This window comes from Pleurodeles waltl, chromosome 9 (genome assembly GCF_031143425.1).
Source record: "Pleurodeles waltl isolate 20211129_DDA chromosome 9, aPleWal1.hap1.20221129, whole genome shotgun sequence".
Lineage (NCBI taxonomy): Eukaryota > Metazoa > Chordata > Amphibia > Caudata > Salamandridae > Pleurodeles > Pleurodeles waltl.
Window position 1 is genome coordinate 313,964,331 of NC_090448.1, and position 13,327 is coordinate 313,977,657.

Below are 13,327 nucleotides of genomic sequence, written 5' to 3' on the forward strand. Positions count from 1 at the left end.
CAGTGGCGGCTAAATAGTCTTTGCTTCCGTAGTTGTGGGTTTTTTAAATGGGAGAAAGTGAAGGCTTACTCACTGTTGGTTGACCCACAGGAATTTTCTGCATCTCGAGCGTGATGTCAGCAGCTGAGTCTGGGTCTTCAATGAAGAAAGGCTCCTCTCCTCAGCAGCTGAAGCTTCCTGGAGTTCCTGTTCAGTGTCTAACATGGTGTTCTGGATACCAAAGATGTCAGGTGTCTCCCCGAAGCTTTACCGCTGCATTTCTCTGCGACAAGCCCTGCTATCACGCAGTCTTTTTTAACTGGAAAAACTGGCAAGCTTAGCGGTCTTCTTGATGCTCCGGCGATAGACAAAGGTTGCAAACTTTGTGGAGATAAGTCCTCGGACATTTCGAGTGACATTTCGGTTAGAAACAAAAGGGCATCTGTTACATCAGGATTTCATTCTCCATGGTGTAGAATGGAGGGCCTTGATTGCGATGAGTCTATCGGGATACAATTTTCTTTGGTCCCAGAACACAAAGGAAAAGAAGTACCATGTTCAATAACAATACTGACGGGTTGGTGGTTTCCTGAATGGAAAAGAGGTCTAATACAGCATTGAACCAGAATACACTGAAAACACAACAGGACTAGAAGGCAGAAGAAAATCTGAAGATGGAGTTGATGCCTATGATTACCACCAGGAGGAGGAATCACTATACCTCGTGGCTTGAAAGCTTTTTGATAAAAACAATTTGCAACCTTCCAGACCCAACACTAGATGGCAGAAGTATGCAGAGCATGTGTATCTACAGCCACACATGCCATTAAACATTAATGTTACCAAGTCCATACACTGACAAAGCCCAAAAGCTATGTTCACTGTGACAGGCCTATCAGTCCTATACAGAAAATTAGAGTACAGTTTAAAATTCTATTACAGTAATATCTCTGGAATGGGACAAGCTAAAATAGTAAATAAACTGCAATTTTAATATTTATTAAGGAAAAATAACTTTTAAATAGTTACATCTTACCTACATGATCTTGCAGAAGGTTTCTCAGCATAAGCCTATGCCAGCTCACAGCTTATTCTCTTCCTTGAATAAGTGTGAAGGGGGTGTAAAACTCCCTAGAGCAAACATTGGGCTGACATAAATGGGCATAGATGACTCCTATAAACTCTCCAGAATATTCAGAGTTGGGGCTGAGGGCATTCTGTGGAACCTCACTGTCAAATCTTGGTTCATGGGTCTGTTGAGCCACATGTAAAACTTCGGCCTACTCGAAAGGCAGAGAACAGGATGGCAAGAATATTCTTGTGCATTCTCGGTCCGGTTGTTGAAGGGCCGTAGTCTGTCCTATTAGACTAATGTCTTTTGGATTTGTGGTAGGTATAGTGCCTGCTTCAAATTGGGATTTTAAAAGTGTACTGCTGCTGTTGCCTGAGACAAATGACTTGAGGCCTGATTTAGATCTCGCAGATTGAATACTCCGTCACAAACATGATGGATATCCATGTCCACCGTATTATGATATACCAAGGAAAACATGGGATCGTAATAAGGCGAACGGGATATCCGTGATGTTTGGGACAGATTATTTCCCTCCACCAAGATCTAAATCAGGCCCTAATTCAGAAATGTAAATCTTTCACCTGGAAGAAATTAGTACGTGTATCTGACCTAGGGTCATCGTGGTTTGCCTAAACAACCATTGATTATCACTGGCACTTCACTTTTTCTTACCACTATTGTGCATAAAACTTTTAAAATGCATACCTTCAATTCCTAGTTTTGGGAATTCTATCATTTTGCATTTTGACTTTATTACTGCTCTAGTTCTGCATAAATACTTTACACATTGCCATAATTTAAGCTCTCTGCTCTGTGCCATAGCTACCAGAAGAATGGGGTCAGGTCAACTTAAGGGTTCTCACTGACCAGATTTGTGAATATCCCTATGGTGCACCATCCAAATAACTCAAACAACCCAATATCTTACACTCCCAGTGGTATGCTTTTGGCCTACTTCAACATATATTTGCTTTACTCTATTTTTTCTCTGGGAAATGCCCTAACACTTTTTACAGAATCCTGAAATTCAATTCCATTTTCCAGCAATACATTTTCTTATTCATCTCATAAGCATTTCCTGAGTTTCAAGCCTTCTCCTCTGAATTTCACATACATCTTACTTAGTCAACCTCTTGACTTACTCAAATGTAGTCTGTGAACAGATACAGTGTGATAGCAAGTCTAGTACAAAGACAGGAAGAGGTCCTCAGTTGATCCAGAACCCGATCATCTCTAGTGAAGAGGTAACAGGACTGTGTACTTGCCACCCTCAGCCTAAAAGCAGGAATGCCAAAGACATTGCCAAGTTCAGGGCTGCCCCTCAAGCAAAGGGGCACTTTTGCTGTCTCTTGGTATAGAAGTGTGTTGTATATTCATTTGATGTGCAGAACCTTTCCACTGCATGATTATGGCCTTGTTGCTACACCTTGCACCCCTTAACTGCCATGTCATGAACTATGACATACAACGTCTCCCACTAACTTCACCTTGGTCTGATGCTCATTCTATTTCCTCGAATCTGTTTCTTGCACTACCACGTTGATACACAATCACCAGTAACTGGAGAGAAGCAGGAAAAGTAACACACACAGCATTTTCTTTCTACATTTTATTATTTCAAACCATGTGAACAATTTAATAAAACATCATGTGATAAAAGCTACGCTGCATCCACATTTACTAAAAAGTCCCCACAACATCCCTTACAGAAGAGATCAGGAGAAGGACGGAGCAGAGCTGTGCCACTCCGCTATACATACAGCAGTCTATGCTCCAGCGATGAGTTATGGGGCGATGGAGGGTGCACAGCCTGATTATGGGGCACATAAAGCAGCCTTGTCTGGATAAAAACTATGTATATTAATGTCAACAGTGAGAAATTGGGAAGATTAGACTGAGTAAATGTGGAAATCACGTTCAATAATCTCCACCAGAGTTAAGGAAAAGACCCAAATGTTGTCATTTCTGTGGGAAAAGATAACATGCACAAACTCTTGCATGAAAAAATGTGTAAGCTCAAAACTGAGCAAAACTTTCAGAAAGAAATAAACAAGGGACAAGACCTCCACAAGGCTTTTCATATTCAGAAAATGACCCAGATTTGACTCAACATCTAACATTTCACTGCTGTTTCAAACCAACAGGACCTTGCCAGTTGAGCATAAACATATCAAGGAATAAAAAGGAGCTATAACCTCTTCTGTTTTCAGATTTAACTGGGGGGAACAAACAATTAGCAACGGCGTGCTCATCAGAGATCCAGAAAGGCCAGTTATTTCCAGATTTTTAGAATAATCTTTGTGTGAATTAGATTTACTTAGATTTCTTGTATCCAAATCTATGATATGTGGTGGAGTTGATGTCCTGAAGACCTAACACTTATCTGAGTATACTGTGGGCACCCACAAATTAGCACAATCTGCGGAATTACTTTTTTCTAAGTCAAGTAACTCTGTTCGTAAGGAAATATGATGAACATCCTTGGGGAAAATTGGGCTTTGTAGGCAGAAAGCCTTAATGTCATGACATTTCAATCTTTAGACCGTTTCACAGTTGGCATCAAAAGATGTTTTGATAATGATTGGCAAAATTCCTCAAGATGTCTGCTGTGCCTCTAAGGATCTGCATCGTTTCACCCTTAAAAAGCCTGCAATTCAGAAAAAAGCAAGATTGCTGGCAAATAAGTGTCGCAATGGGCTCACAAACGTGCACATTTTTAGGCATTAATCTAAAAATCTTAACACATAAGAATCTCCCTGTATCTAATGAGTAACTCTCTTAGGCGGATTTGACATATTACAACGTACATGTTGAATGGAGGCATGACAGCGTTGAGTCAAGGCTACAAAATCACTGGTCACAAGCCAGGCTATGTGTATAACTACAAGCTGACGGTTCAGTCAGCTTGGGGAAAAGCCAATGACATACCAGCCACTTTACGATACAAATATGTCAGAAATTAAATACAAATTTCCTCCCACTTAACCACTCTCTTTCACCATATGGCTTGGGTAGGTGTTTTTGTAATATGATTTTTTAGGTACCCGTAAAGCTAATATTAGTCAATTCATCTTACATTACTTACAGTTCCTCGCAGGGTTTGGGTGGGGGTTAGAAGGGGCAGCCTATTCTGTTGCCAGTTGTCCATGCTTGCTCTGGCTCCGAAGTCTTCATCCCCATGCATGGCATACTCAGATGTCACTATTTACAGAGAAGGTTACATGATGCTCGAATAAGGCTCATTCAGAAGTGCCCATGTTTGGCTGCTATGCTGCTGAAAAGCCTCCTTTGATTACAAAAATGTTTGTTTTCTCTATACCTGGGGACGATGAGTTACCTCTAATACACTTCTTGCACACCAAGACAGAGAAGATGAACCAGTGGACCATCTGCTGTTACTGTGCATACACGGTCATCTTAAGGCTGTAAATGGAAGCAGGAAGTCACGTGTGCCTTTTTTATGCAAAGATACTCTCGCTGGGTGAGTGGCACTTAATGGGAGAAAGGTCATGGGTTCTTACAGAGCAGATCAAGAAAGCTTATGTATGGTGGGAAAAAAATTGTAAACATACGAGCCACATTCTGAAGGCACAAAACTGACTGCAGAAGATTTTGGATCAAGACAGATTGACCACTTAGAACTTTTACATTTTAAATATATATCATTTTCTTAGAAAGTATTTGTTATTCAAGCAAAGTAAATAAGATTACATGTTTGCCTTTAAATTAGACTTTTTTAAAATAACTTTTTTTTTATTTTGTGTGCAAGACCATCATTTTTTTTTTTACAAATGCCAGGCTGGGACATGCTGAAGTTCTTTAAAAAAAACTCTCTATAAGAACAGGAAACCTCTCTACATATTCGATTCAATAGATCTTCCAGATGCACTGTAACGTATTTCAACATAAAAAAAAATCTAATTGTTTACTTTTAAAATGACTGAAAACTTTTTCATTAAAAACATTTAGGCCAAGAAGCCTACAGGCTCGCGGTTAAAAAAATAAACAAAGTTACAGGAATAAACAAGCACGGGCAATGCCTTTGTAGTGGGGGGGGGAAAAAGAACGTACAAAATATAGAGCCAATTATTTCCTTAGAAGGAATGTTCGAACGCCAGGCAACTGGAGAAGGGATTAGAATGTGGCGGAAGGTTGGAGTAGGGGTGCGGCAAATATTGAAATTCTGGCACTTGCCCCCAAATGAATAAGTCTGTACTCATTTTAAAAGGATTAAAAAACTGAAGTCTTGACACGGTGCAGTCTATCCGCTTTCTCTCTGCCGCCTGTCTTGCATCTTAAAAGCTGGTTCAAGTAATCCTGGAAGTAGAAAAAGGAAATGAAGTGATAATGAACTCTACCTGAAACGGCTGGGTTTAAAAAATATATACAGGATGTAGGTTTAAAAACATGATGCCTGTAAAATATTTACATCATGGCAGTGCTTAATTTGTGCTTGTTGTTTCTGGTGCTGAGCACCAGCACTTATTTTTGAAGGCTGGCGCTTATTCTTCTGCCTCAAGCATTTGCTGCGAGCAAAAGACACATATGGAAAGACAGAGGAAGAGAAAAACAAAAAGGCGTCACAATAGGAGAAAGCAGAAAGCTGCAAGAGTGAGCTGATAGGGCATGGAGTGGCTGTAAATGGATTGAAGAGGCCCTAGACGGCTGCAGGATTATGCTGCCACAGTATTCCGTGCTCCCACATTTAATTGCAGCAGCCGCGTGTTTAAGTGGAGGGCTTTGAGCACCGGCACGTTTTTATTTACAAATTTCCCACTGCATCATGGTTCTGCAGAAAGGTTTTCATCTCCTTTATGGGGAGACAGACTCTTTTGGGGGTGAACCTTTGTTTTGGTCTAGCGTAAGTAACACTGATAAAAAGCATTGGAAAAGCCAATAGGTCTCGCCTATAAAACAGCAACTGACTTTGGCCATATGTTTTTGCCATGTTGTACACCAGTGTAGCTGCTGTTCAGCACAGCTAAAAGTTAGTGGCGTGGAGTGTCCTAGAGTGGAGTGGAGGAAGTAGGAGTGTAATGGACTGGATTTGTTGGAGTAGAGTGTCGTAGAGTGGAGAAGGGGAGTAGAGTTCAGTGGCAGAGAGTCTCATAAAGGGCACTGTCAAAGTGCAGTGTTGTGGGGTGGAATAGGGTGGGTTGAGTTGGAGTGGATTGAGGTGGTGGAGTGGACTGGATTCGAGTAGATTGGGGTGGATAGCAATAGGGTAAAATGAGTTGGATTGGTGGACTGGATTGGACTGGAGTGGATTGAATTGGTTTGGGGGTGAGCGAACTGGATTTGAGTGATAGGTCTGGTGTGGGGTGGTTGGGATTGGCTTGGGGTGGATTGGTTCAGAGTAGGATGGTTTGGAGTGTGGTAGATTAGAATGGACTGGAGAAGGGTGGCCTGGACAAAAGGGGTGTGGACTGGAGTAGGGTGGACTAGACTGGAGTAGGGGAGACTGGACTGAAGTAGGGTGGATGGAGTGGGGCTGAGTGGACTGGAGTTTGGTGGATTGGAGTGGAATGGAGTGTGGTGGGCTAGGTAGACTGGGTGGACTGAAGTGGGGTGGATTAGAGCAGTGTTAAGTGAATTGGAGTAGAGTGGGGTGGATTAGACTGCAGTGGAGGAGGTGGATTGGAGTGGGATAGGGTGGATTGGAGTGGGGTGATCCGGATGGGAATCGATTAGACTGGAGTGGGGTGGACTGAAATGGATGGGATGGATTTGGATGGGGTGGACTGGAGTGGGGTGGGGTGGGGTGAAATTGAGTGGGGTCGACTGGACTGCAGTGGGCTGGACTGGAATGGGGTGGAAAGGAGTGAGGTGAATTGAAGTGGTCTAGACTGGACTGCAGTGGTGTGGATTGGAGTAAGGTGGATTGGATTGAGGTGGGGGGAACGGGATTGGGTTGGGATGGATTGGAGTGGGGTAGGCTGGAGTGGGCAGACTGGAGTAGGGTGAGGTGGGGTGGATTGGAGTGGGGAAGATTGTTTTGGATTGGAGTGAGACAGAACGTCTTGGATTGGAGCGGGCAGATTTTTTTGGATTGGGGTGAGGTGGATTGGAGTTGGGTAGACTGGATTGGACCTGTTTGAATTTGTGTGAGGTGGACTGGATTTGTGTGGGGTGGATTGGATTGAAATGAGTGGTTTGGAGTGGGGTGGACTGGGATGGAGTGGGTAGACTGGGATAAGGTGGATTGGTGTGGGGCAGATTGTTTTAGAGTGGGGTGGGCAGATTGTTTTGGACTGGAGCGAGGTAGATTGGTTTGGATTGGTATGGGGCAGATTGCAGTGCAGAAAATTGGAGTGGGGCAAATTGTTTTGGATTGAGGCGGGCAGGTTGTATTGGATTGGAGCAGTGGCGTAACAAAACTTGAGGACCCCCCTGAAAAGTACACGGAGTGGGCCACCCCTCCCCAGCCCACCACTTCTGCTGTAGGACCCCAACACCCCACCCACAGCTCAGGTCCCTCCCCACCCCCACACACACAATGGTGGTCAGGGGAATGTATGTTATGCCACTGGATTCGAGTGGGGCAGATTGGAGTGGGGTGGGCTGGGAGGATTGGCGTTTTGTGGATTGGACTGAGTGATTTGGAGTGATATGGAATGGAGTGAGGTGGGATGGATTGAGTGGGGTGGACTTGATTGCATGGAGTGGATTGGTGTGGGGTGAGGTGAGGTGGGTGAATTAGCATGGATTAGAGTGAAGGAGCTGATTGGGTGTACTGCTGATTATGTTTTATAGTATCATTTTGGAAATTACACATAAGTAAGAAACAATGTAACTTTGCCATAAAATAATGCTCCTCTTTAGAGAGCAGTGCCCACGAGCAAAAAAAAAAGAAAACACGAGTGCAAAGTGAGAAAAGAAGACTTGGTAAAATAAAAGAAAGTAAACTAAGGAAAATAAATCTTTGCAAGGTTGTTTTTCCTGCTGGGCATGTTTTTACCAATCATACACCTTCTGTTTGCATGGCACTAAAAGTTAAAAAGAACAAAATAGTGCTTCAATCACGTAGGGTTCAGCAGACAGGCACTGATTAAGTTGAATCAATCAGTGCTTGGTCTCTGCTCCAGAGAGCAATGAAAATGATGCTAGGCCTGCCTTGATGAATTACGAGGCTGTAAGGAAGATTGGCATGGAAGACAACAAATGGTAAGCAATGGGTGGGCTCCTAGTTCCTTTTTTTGTTGACAACAGGGTCTCCCAAGTGAGACACACATGCTAGCACATGCTCTCACAGACTTCTGTGATGTCATTTCCACTTAGAGTGTCATGTTTATAGCACTCCTGTCATTAGTGGGGGCTCTTAAGTGTTTCTGTCTTATTCTTGAAAGACATAAGAGCTTATGTATGTACGCAAGGTTGCTGGTTCCATGACTTGTATGAAAAGCTTTGGAGGTGGAAGATTGGCAGGGATGTCACGAGTAGGATGGCACAGTGCACATTTAGATGATGTGACGGAAATGTCAGAAGGGGTGCTAAGCAAGAGACATACTCCAGAAGCAGGAGGTGGACGGCGAGGAGTTTGTGTGGATGCTCGAGTTAAAACAAAAAACATAAAAAATATATATTTCCTGAAGAAGCACCACACTGCATCAGGATTACACGTCACATTATAAAGATCACTAATAGGATATTGATTCTCATTGGTGTTCTAATAAATCATAATCATTAAGTTAGGGGCACGATTCACAGGAACATGGTTGATCCTGTGCAAATGTTCCTTACATAAGGTGCATATGGCTCATGTGACAAAGTCACACGGGCATTTATAGAGGCATGACCTGCAGTCGCCTATCCCGGGAGAGTAGGTCAGCAAATTAAATCCGCTGCTCACCCGGCCCTCCTACAATAAGTAGATCGAGTAGGTCAATAGAGGGAACTGCAAAGTGTGCGCCCTGAGAATTTTACACAGCACAGATCACATGGGCCAGGTTTTCAAGCCCAGAAAATGTGGCAACAAGTAAAGGAGTCAACCAATCTTGAAAAATCTAGCTTAACTTCCTCATCTTTATTTCAAAAATCACTTTTGTAAATATTTCTTGGATGTTTTTTTATTTGTTAACAGCTTCGACTCAACCACTGGAGTCAGAGGTTTTTTCCCTGTCACCTCAACCAGGCAAGTGAGTGCGTATTTCTCTGCTCACTACAAATGAAATAAGGAAATAAAATACAATGGTCCATCTTTATTTTAACAGACACCTCCACAGAGGTAAAGACCGGCTCACCCACTAAGATCAGAGCTGGACCAAAGAGGTTCTTCCTGCAATACCCAGCACAAGGGCAATTACACCAATTCTAGTTCAGGGGTGAACTTAACTTTTGCATATGGAAGTGAAGTACAATGGGTTAATTTAAATCATGAAGAGCACAACCATGATGGAGCAATGTGATTAAAAGTAATTTACTTTCTGGCACTATAGTGTCTTCTTCGTTATTCACAGTCATTAAACCACAGATAATGTATTTAGGAGGAAGGAAAGAGATATAAGCAGTCCTTTAGCAAAAATATCACTGCTGTAGTCTTGCAAAAGATCTGCAAGTCTATTCTGAAGCAAGAGTAACTGGCTCTAGTGGTGATATAGCAATTTGATGAGATGCAGATGGTACTCACCAAACATGGATTTGTGGCTTTGGCTCTTGTACAATGAGATTCGGGAGCCCTGCCAGCGAGGAGTTGCACATTTCATTAAAAATGTTACTTTTGTTATCTGTTTAGCAATTGACTATTTAAAAGCTTCTGCTCCTTTTTTCTGAGCTAATGTATGGCCGAAGCAATCACCCAGAAACCCTTTCATACATTTTTCTGGCTAATACTTTATCAGTTATGATGCTTTTGTACAGAGTTCATGATCTGCATGTGTACAAGCTCCGAAGGCACTAACGGAACTAGGCTTGGGGAGCTGAGAGTGATCCCCCGCAGTCGAAACTTCTCAGTAATGTTGCAGAAAGGGAAAAACGACCAATAATTGGGTACCAGAATTTTTTCCTCTCCAGACTATTACATTTCTGGGCATTATCAGGAAGCGTGGCAGAAATCCTCCACACCGCCACAATAAAATTCCAAAAATGTCTATAGCACCTCTATCAGTTATTTACTGTTATCTGGTAGATATTATCCATTTTGTTTCAGTTGAAACTGAACAAATACAACAAAGGATATGTTCTCATGAAAAGAGCCTTCTATTGATTTCTCAGAATAGACTAGGGTAGCTTATTCAGAATAGGGAGAAAACAATGCTAAGGAGTTGAAACCACTAGGAACCTAGGTAACTACTGATTTTGCAGCAGAAGGTTCTTCTAGTCTCTCATTAAGGAACAAGAATGTTTTGAAAATGCAAAACTGCTCATAAGCCTCTCAACTCTGTACTTAGCACTTGCAAAGAGATAGGGCCATCGGGGGAGAAGACCTGCAAGGACAGCCTCCTGAAAAGTCAGACGCCTATTCAGTTTGATCTTTCTGATACCAGACTAAAAGCGCACTCTCTTCCCGCTATAGATGGTCTCTCACAAAGATACTGTTGCCCTAGAACTCTTTGAAGCTTTCTCATGAAAAGGGACAATATTCTACTAAAGCAAATAAACCTGCTCTACGAGCCAGAGGCAGCCTTGTAATATATCATAGCATATTTGATTTTATGAGCTGAAAGCCTCCTGGTGAATAAATGTTGAGTATAAGAGCATTCTTCCTAAAAACCAGTGATTCCCCAGGTGACGTTTCAATGATACACACTCTTACAACAAATATATTAAAGATTTAAGAGATTCTAGTTAACGAACAAAAAACCAGCCTATAAGTTTGATCCTGGGTCTTTTGGCCTTGGACTGAGTACTTTCCCTTTTACCTGTACCTAGTCCAGAACAGTCACAGCTCGGGATTACAGGGAGACGGTACATCATCAACAGATCTTGACTGCTGTTCTCAACATCAATAGTCCAGGGTTAGTCACAAGATTCATAGTCTTCCTATTCTTTGAGCCCTATAAGCAATGACTGCAATGAAGGTACATATCTAAATCATGGCTCTACGACAGAAAAGGGCATTTTCACTGGACAGTGCCACACGGATAAACTTTTTAAGAAGTGGCCTTAAAAGGCCCTGAAAAAACTGATAAAAGGAAGAAAGAGTTCATGATGGAAGCAAATTTCAAATCTCCTGAAAAAAATATGAATGAACTATGTGATGGAGAGGTCAAAGCGTGGAGGGAGAGCGGGGGTGCATAATCTAAGAAGAAACAAAAAAATAAAAAGGTAGTTATCTCTTTTGTACTTTTACAAGCACTCACTTAGAACCTAAGTAACTGCCACTGCTGCAGAGTGGGCTGAAAGGTCGTTGCCCAACAAAGCATGCCATTGCTTTTCTCTCCAAGTGCATCTGTTGGCCTAAACAACAAACAAACAAAAAAAATTTTTTATTTCATTTTTCTAAATGATGTTCATCTGGGTGCATGCCGAGGGTTCCAAAAAATTATGAAGAACACGTCCCAGAAAAGTGGTAACCTGGTGGGCTGTTAGCAGACTGTTTAAGAGTATATGCCCCCGCTACTTTGTCGACATGGTTGTTTCAGGAAGTGTTGCATAAATCTATATTATCCCACCTTGCTGCCATGCAAAAAAAAAAAAAAAAAGATTCACAATAGAGCAGATGCTTTACCTTCCTCTACCTGCCAGTGGCACAGAACCATTAATCTAGTAGGTTTGTCTCGGAGACTTTCCACTTACGGGAAGAACTGGTCTTCTGTGAGCAGATAGTTCCCTGCATATATGCTATTCAATCAATCCATCCATCCATCCATCATTCCTTGGCTATATATACACACACTCTTCCAGTGACCATCCTATCTGGAATGCAAAACGAGAGTCTTCATACCAGCACAAAGAGAGAACGTGTCTCTAGGAGGTAGGATTTCGAAGAAATAGCCTTATGTCATAACAGCTGGAATCTAAAATGGCTTTAAACGGCTTAAAAAATGTACACTTGTGATGTGACAAGTGACCAATGTTTCCAATATCCATGGTAGTTTTTAACGAAGCAACAGTTGCCATTCAACCACAAATGAAGGGTATCTCGTACCTTTCCCTTCAAGAAGCAGTAAGCAATTCTAGGTTCATAGTACACTAACTTTGGCACCGCCGGTTGATATATCACCAATCCCAATTTCCGGCAGACAACTACCACCCACAGCTTCTGATACAGAAACGAACACTGAATCATCACCAAGTCCCCTACGTTTGCCAAAGTGGATCAGAATGCTGTTTCGTCTAAAACCTTACTGACTAGCCGGATTAGAGATGTCGCCTCCTTTAGAAAAAGCTGTGCGGATCACTAGGGAAACTGGTTGCCTGGTTAATGAGGAATGTACTGCTTTCCAAGGTTTTCAAGTTAAATCTGTATTACACAAGCTAAAAGAAAGGAAAAAAGCAACAATAACTGTAGCAGGCTTCTAAACATCTGGCTGGGGATTCTGTCTCTATGGGATTTTGAAATCTGTGGGAAGCGGTCAACATTCTGTTTCAGAAGTGTTATCCCATAGAGGGGGACACAAACAGGATATGATAGCATTTTGTATCATCCCTCCAAGATTAACTAGAGTCAGGGGTCACATTACAGAACATGCGGGATGCAGAAGTCCTTCATTTCCTTCACATCCCCAACCTTCCACTGCGGACAGAGAGGAGAAAGAGATATGATTTACTGAAACCATTGGCAGTACAAAGACTGTGGAGTCACATAACCAATGTGAAGCGACTACAGGTAGCCCTGCCTCTGAACACTAGCTCCTCTTGTCCTATAAATAGTGTGGCCCTAATGATGGGCAAAAAGTAATTAAATAACACCAAGTCCATTTCCACGCAACATCACAGGAGTGGTGCAGTGGAGAACTGGCTGTCACCTTTACGTCACAATGATGATCTATGTGTGACCATACTGAAAGCATAAAGTGTTAATTAATGATGAGCTAAGGTGAAAGTGGTGCACTCAAAGTAAATAATGAGGTGCATTCACTGTAGTATTTGAGAAAATATGTGTATGGTATAACCATATTAAGTGAAATTTAACCATTTATTATGATTTGATATTAATCCTCACCTTTTTAGAGAGTGATTCTTTTTGAAACGATAATGATTTTCATAACGTGTATTAATGTTGAAGATTAATGTTAAAAAAATGTATTCCCCATCATATTTATTTACGTGTGTTAAACTTGATTTTGTTTATAATTAGTATAATCTGAAACTAAAACGTGCAAAAATGTAACT

At 41.9% G+C, this 13,327-nt stretch overlaps 1 protein-coding gene across 1 annotated transcript in view; it reads right to left on the bottom strand.

The window, feature by feature from the left end:
- Nucleotides 1-2,648: 2,648 nt before the first annotated feature.
- Nucleotides 2,649-13,327, bottom strand: part of GNAI2 (G protein subunit alpha i2) — a 389,314-nt gene continuing 378,635 nt past the window's right edge. The window contains exon 9 of the mRNA XM_069206821.1: nucleotides 2,649-5,371. The gene's annotated coding sequence lies outside the window, so the exon portion shown is untranslated. The remainder of the gene's footprint in view (nucleotides 5,372-13,327) is intronic.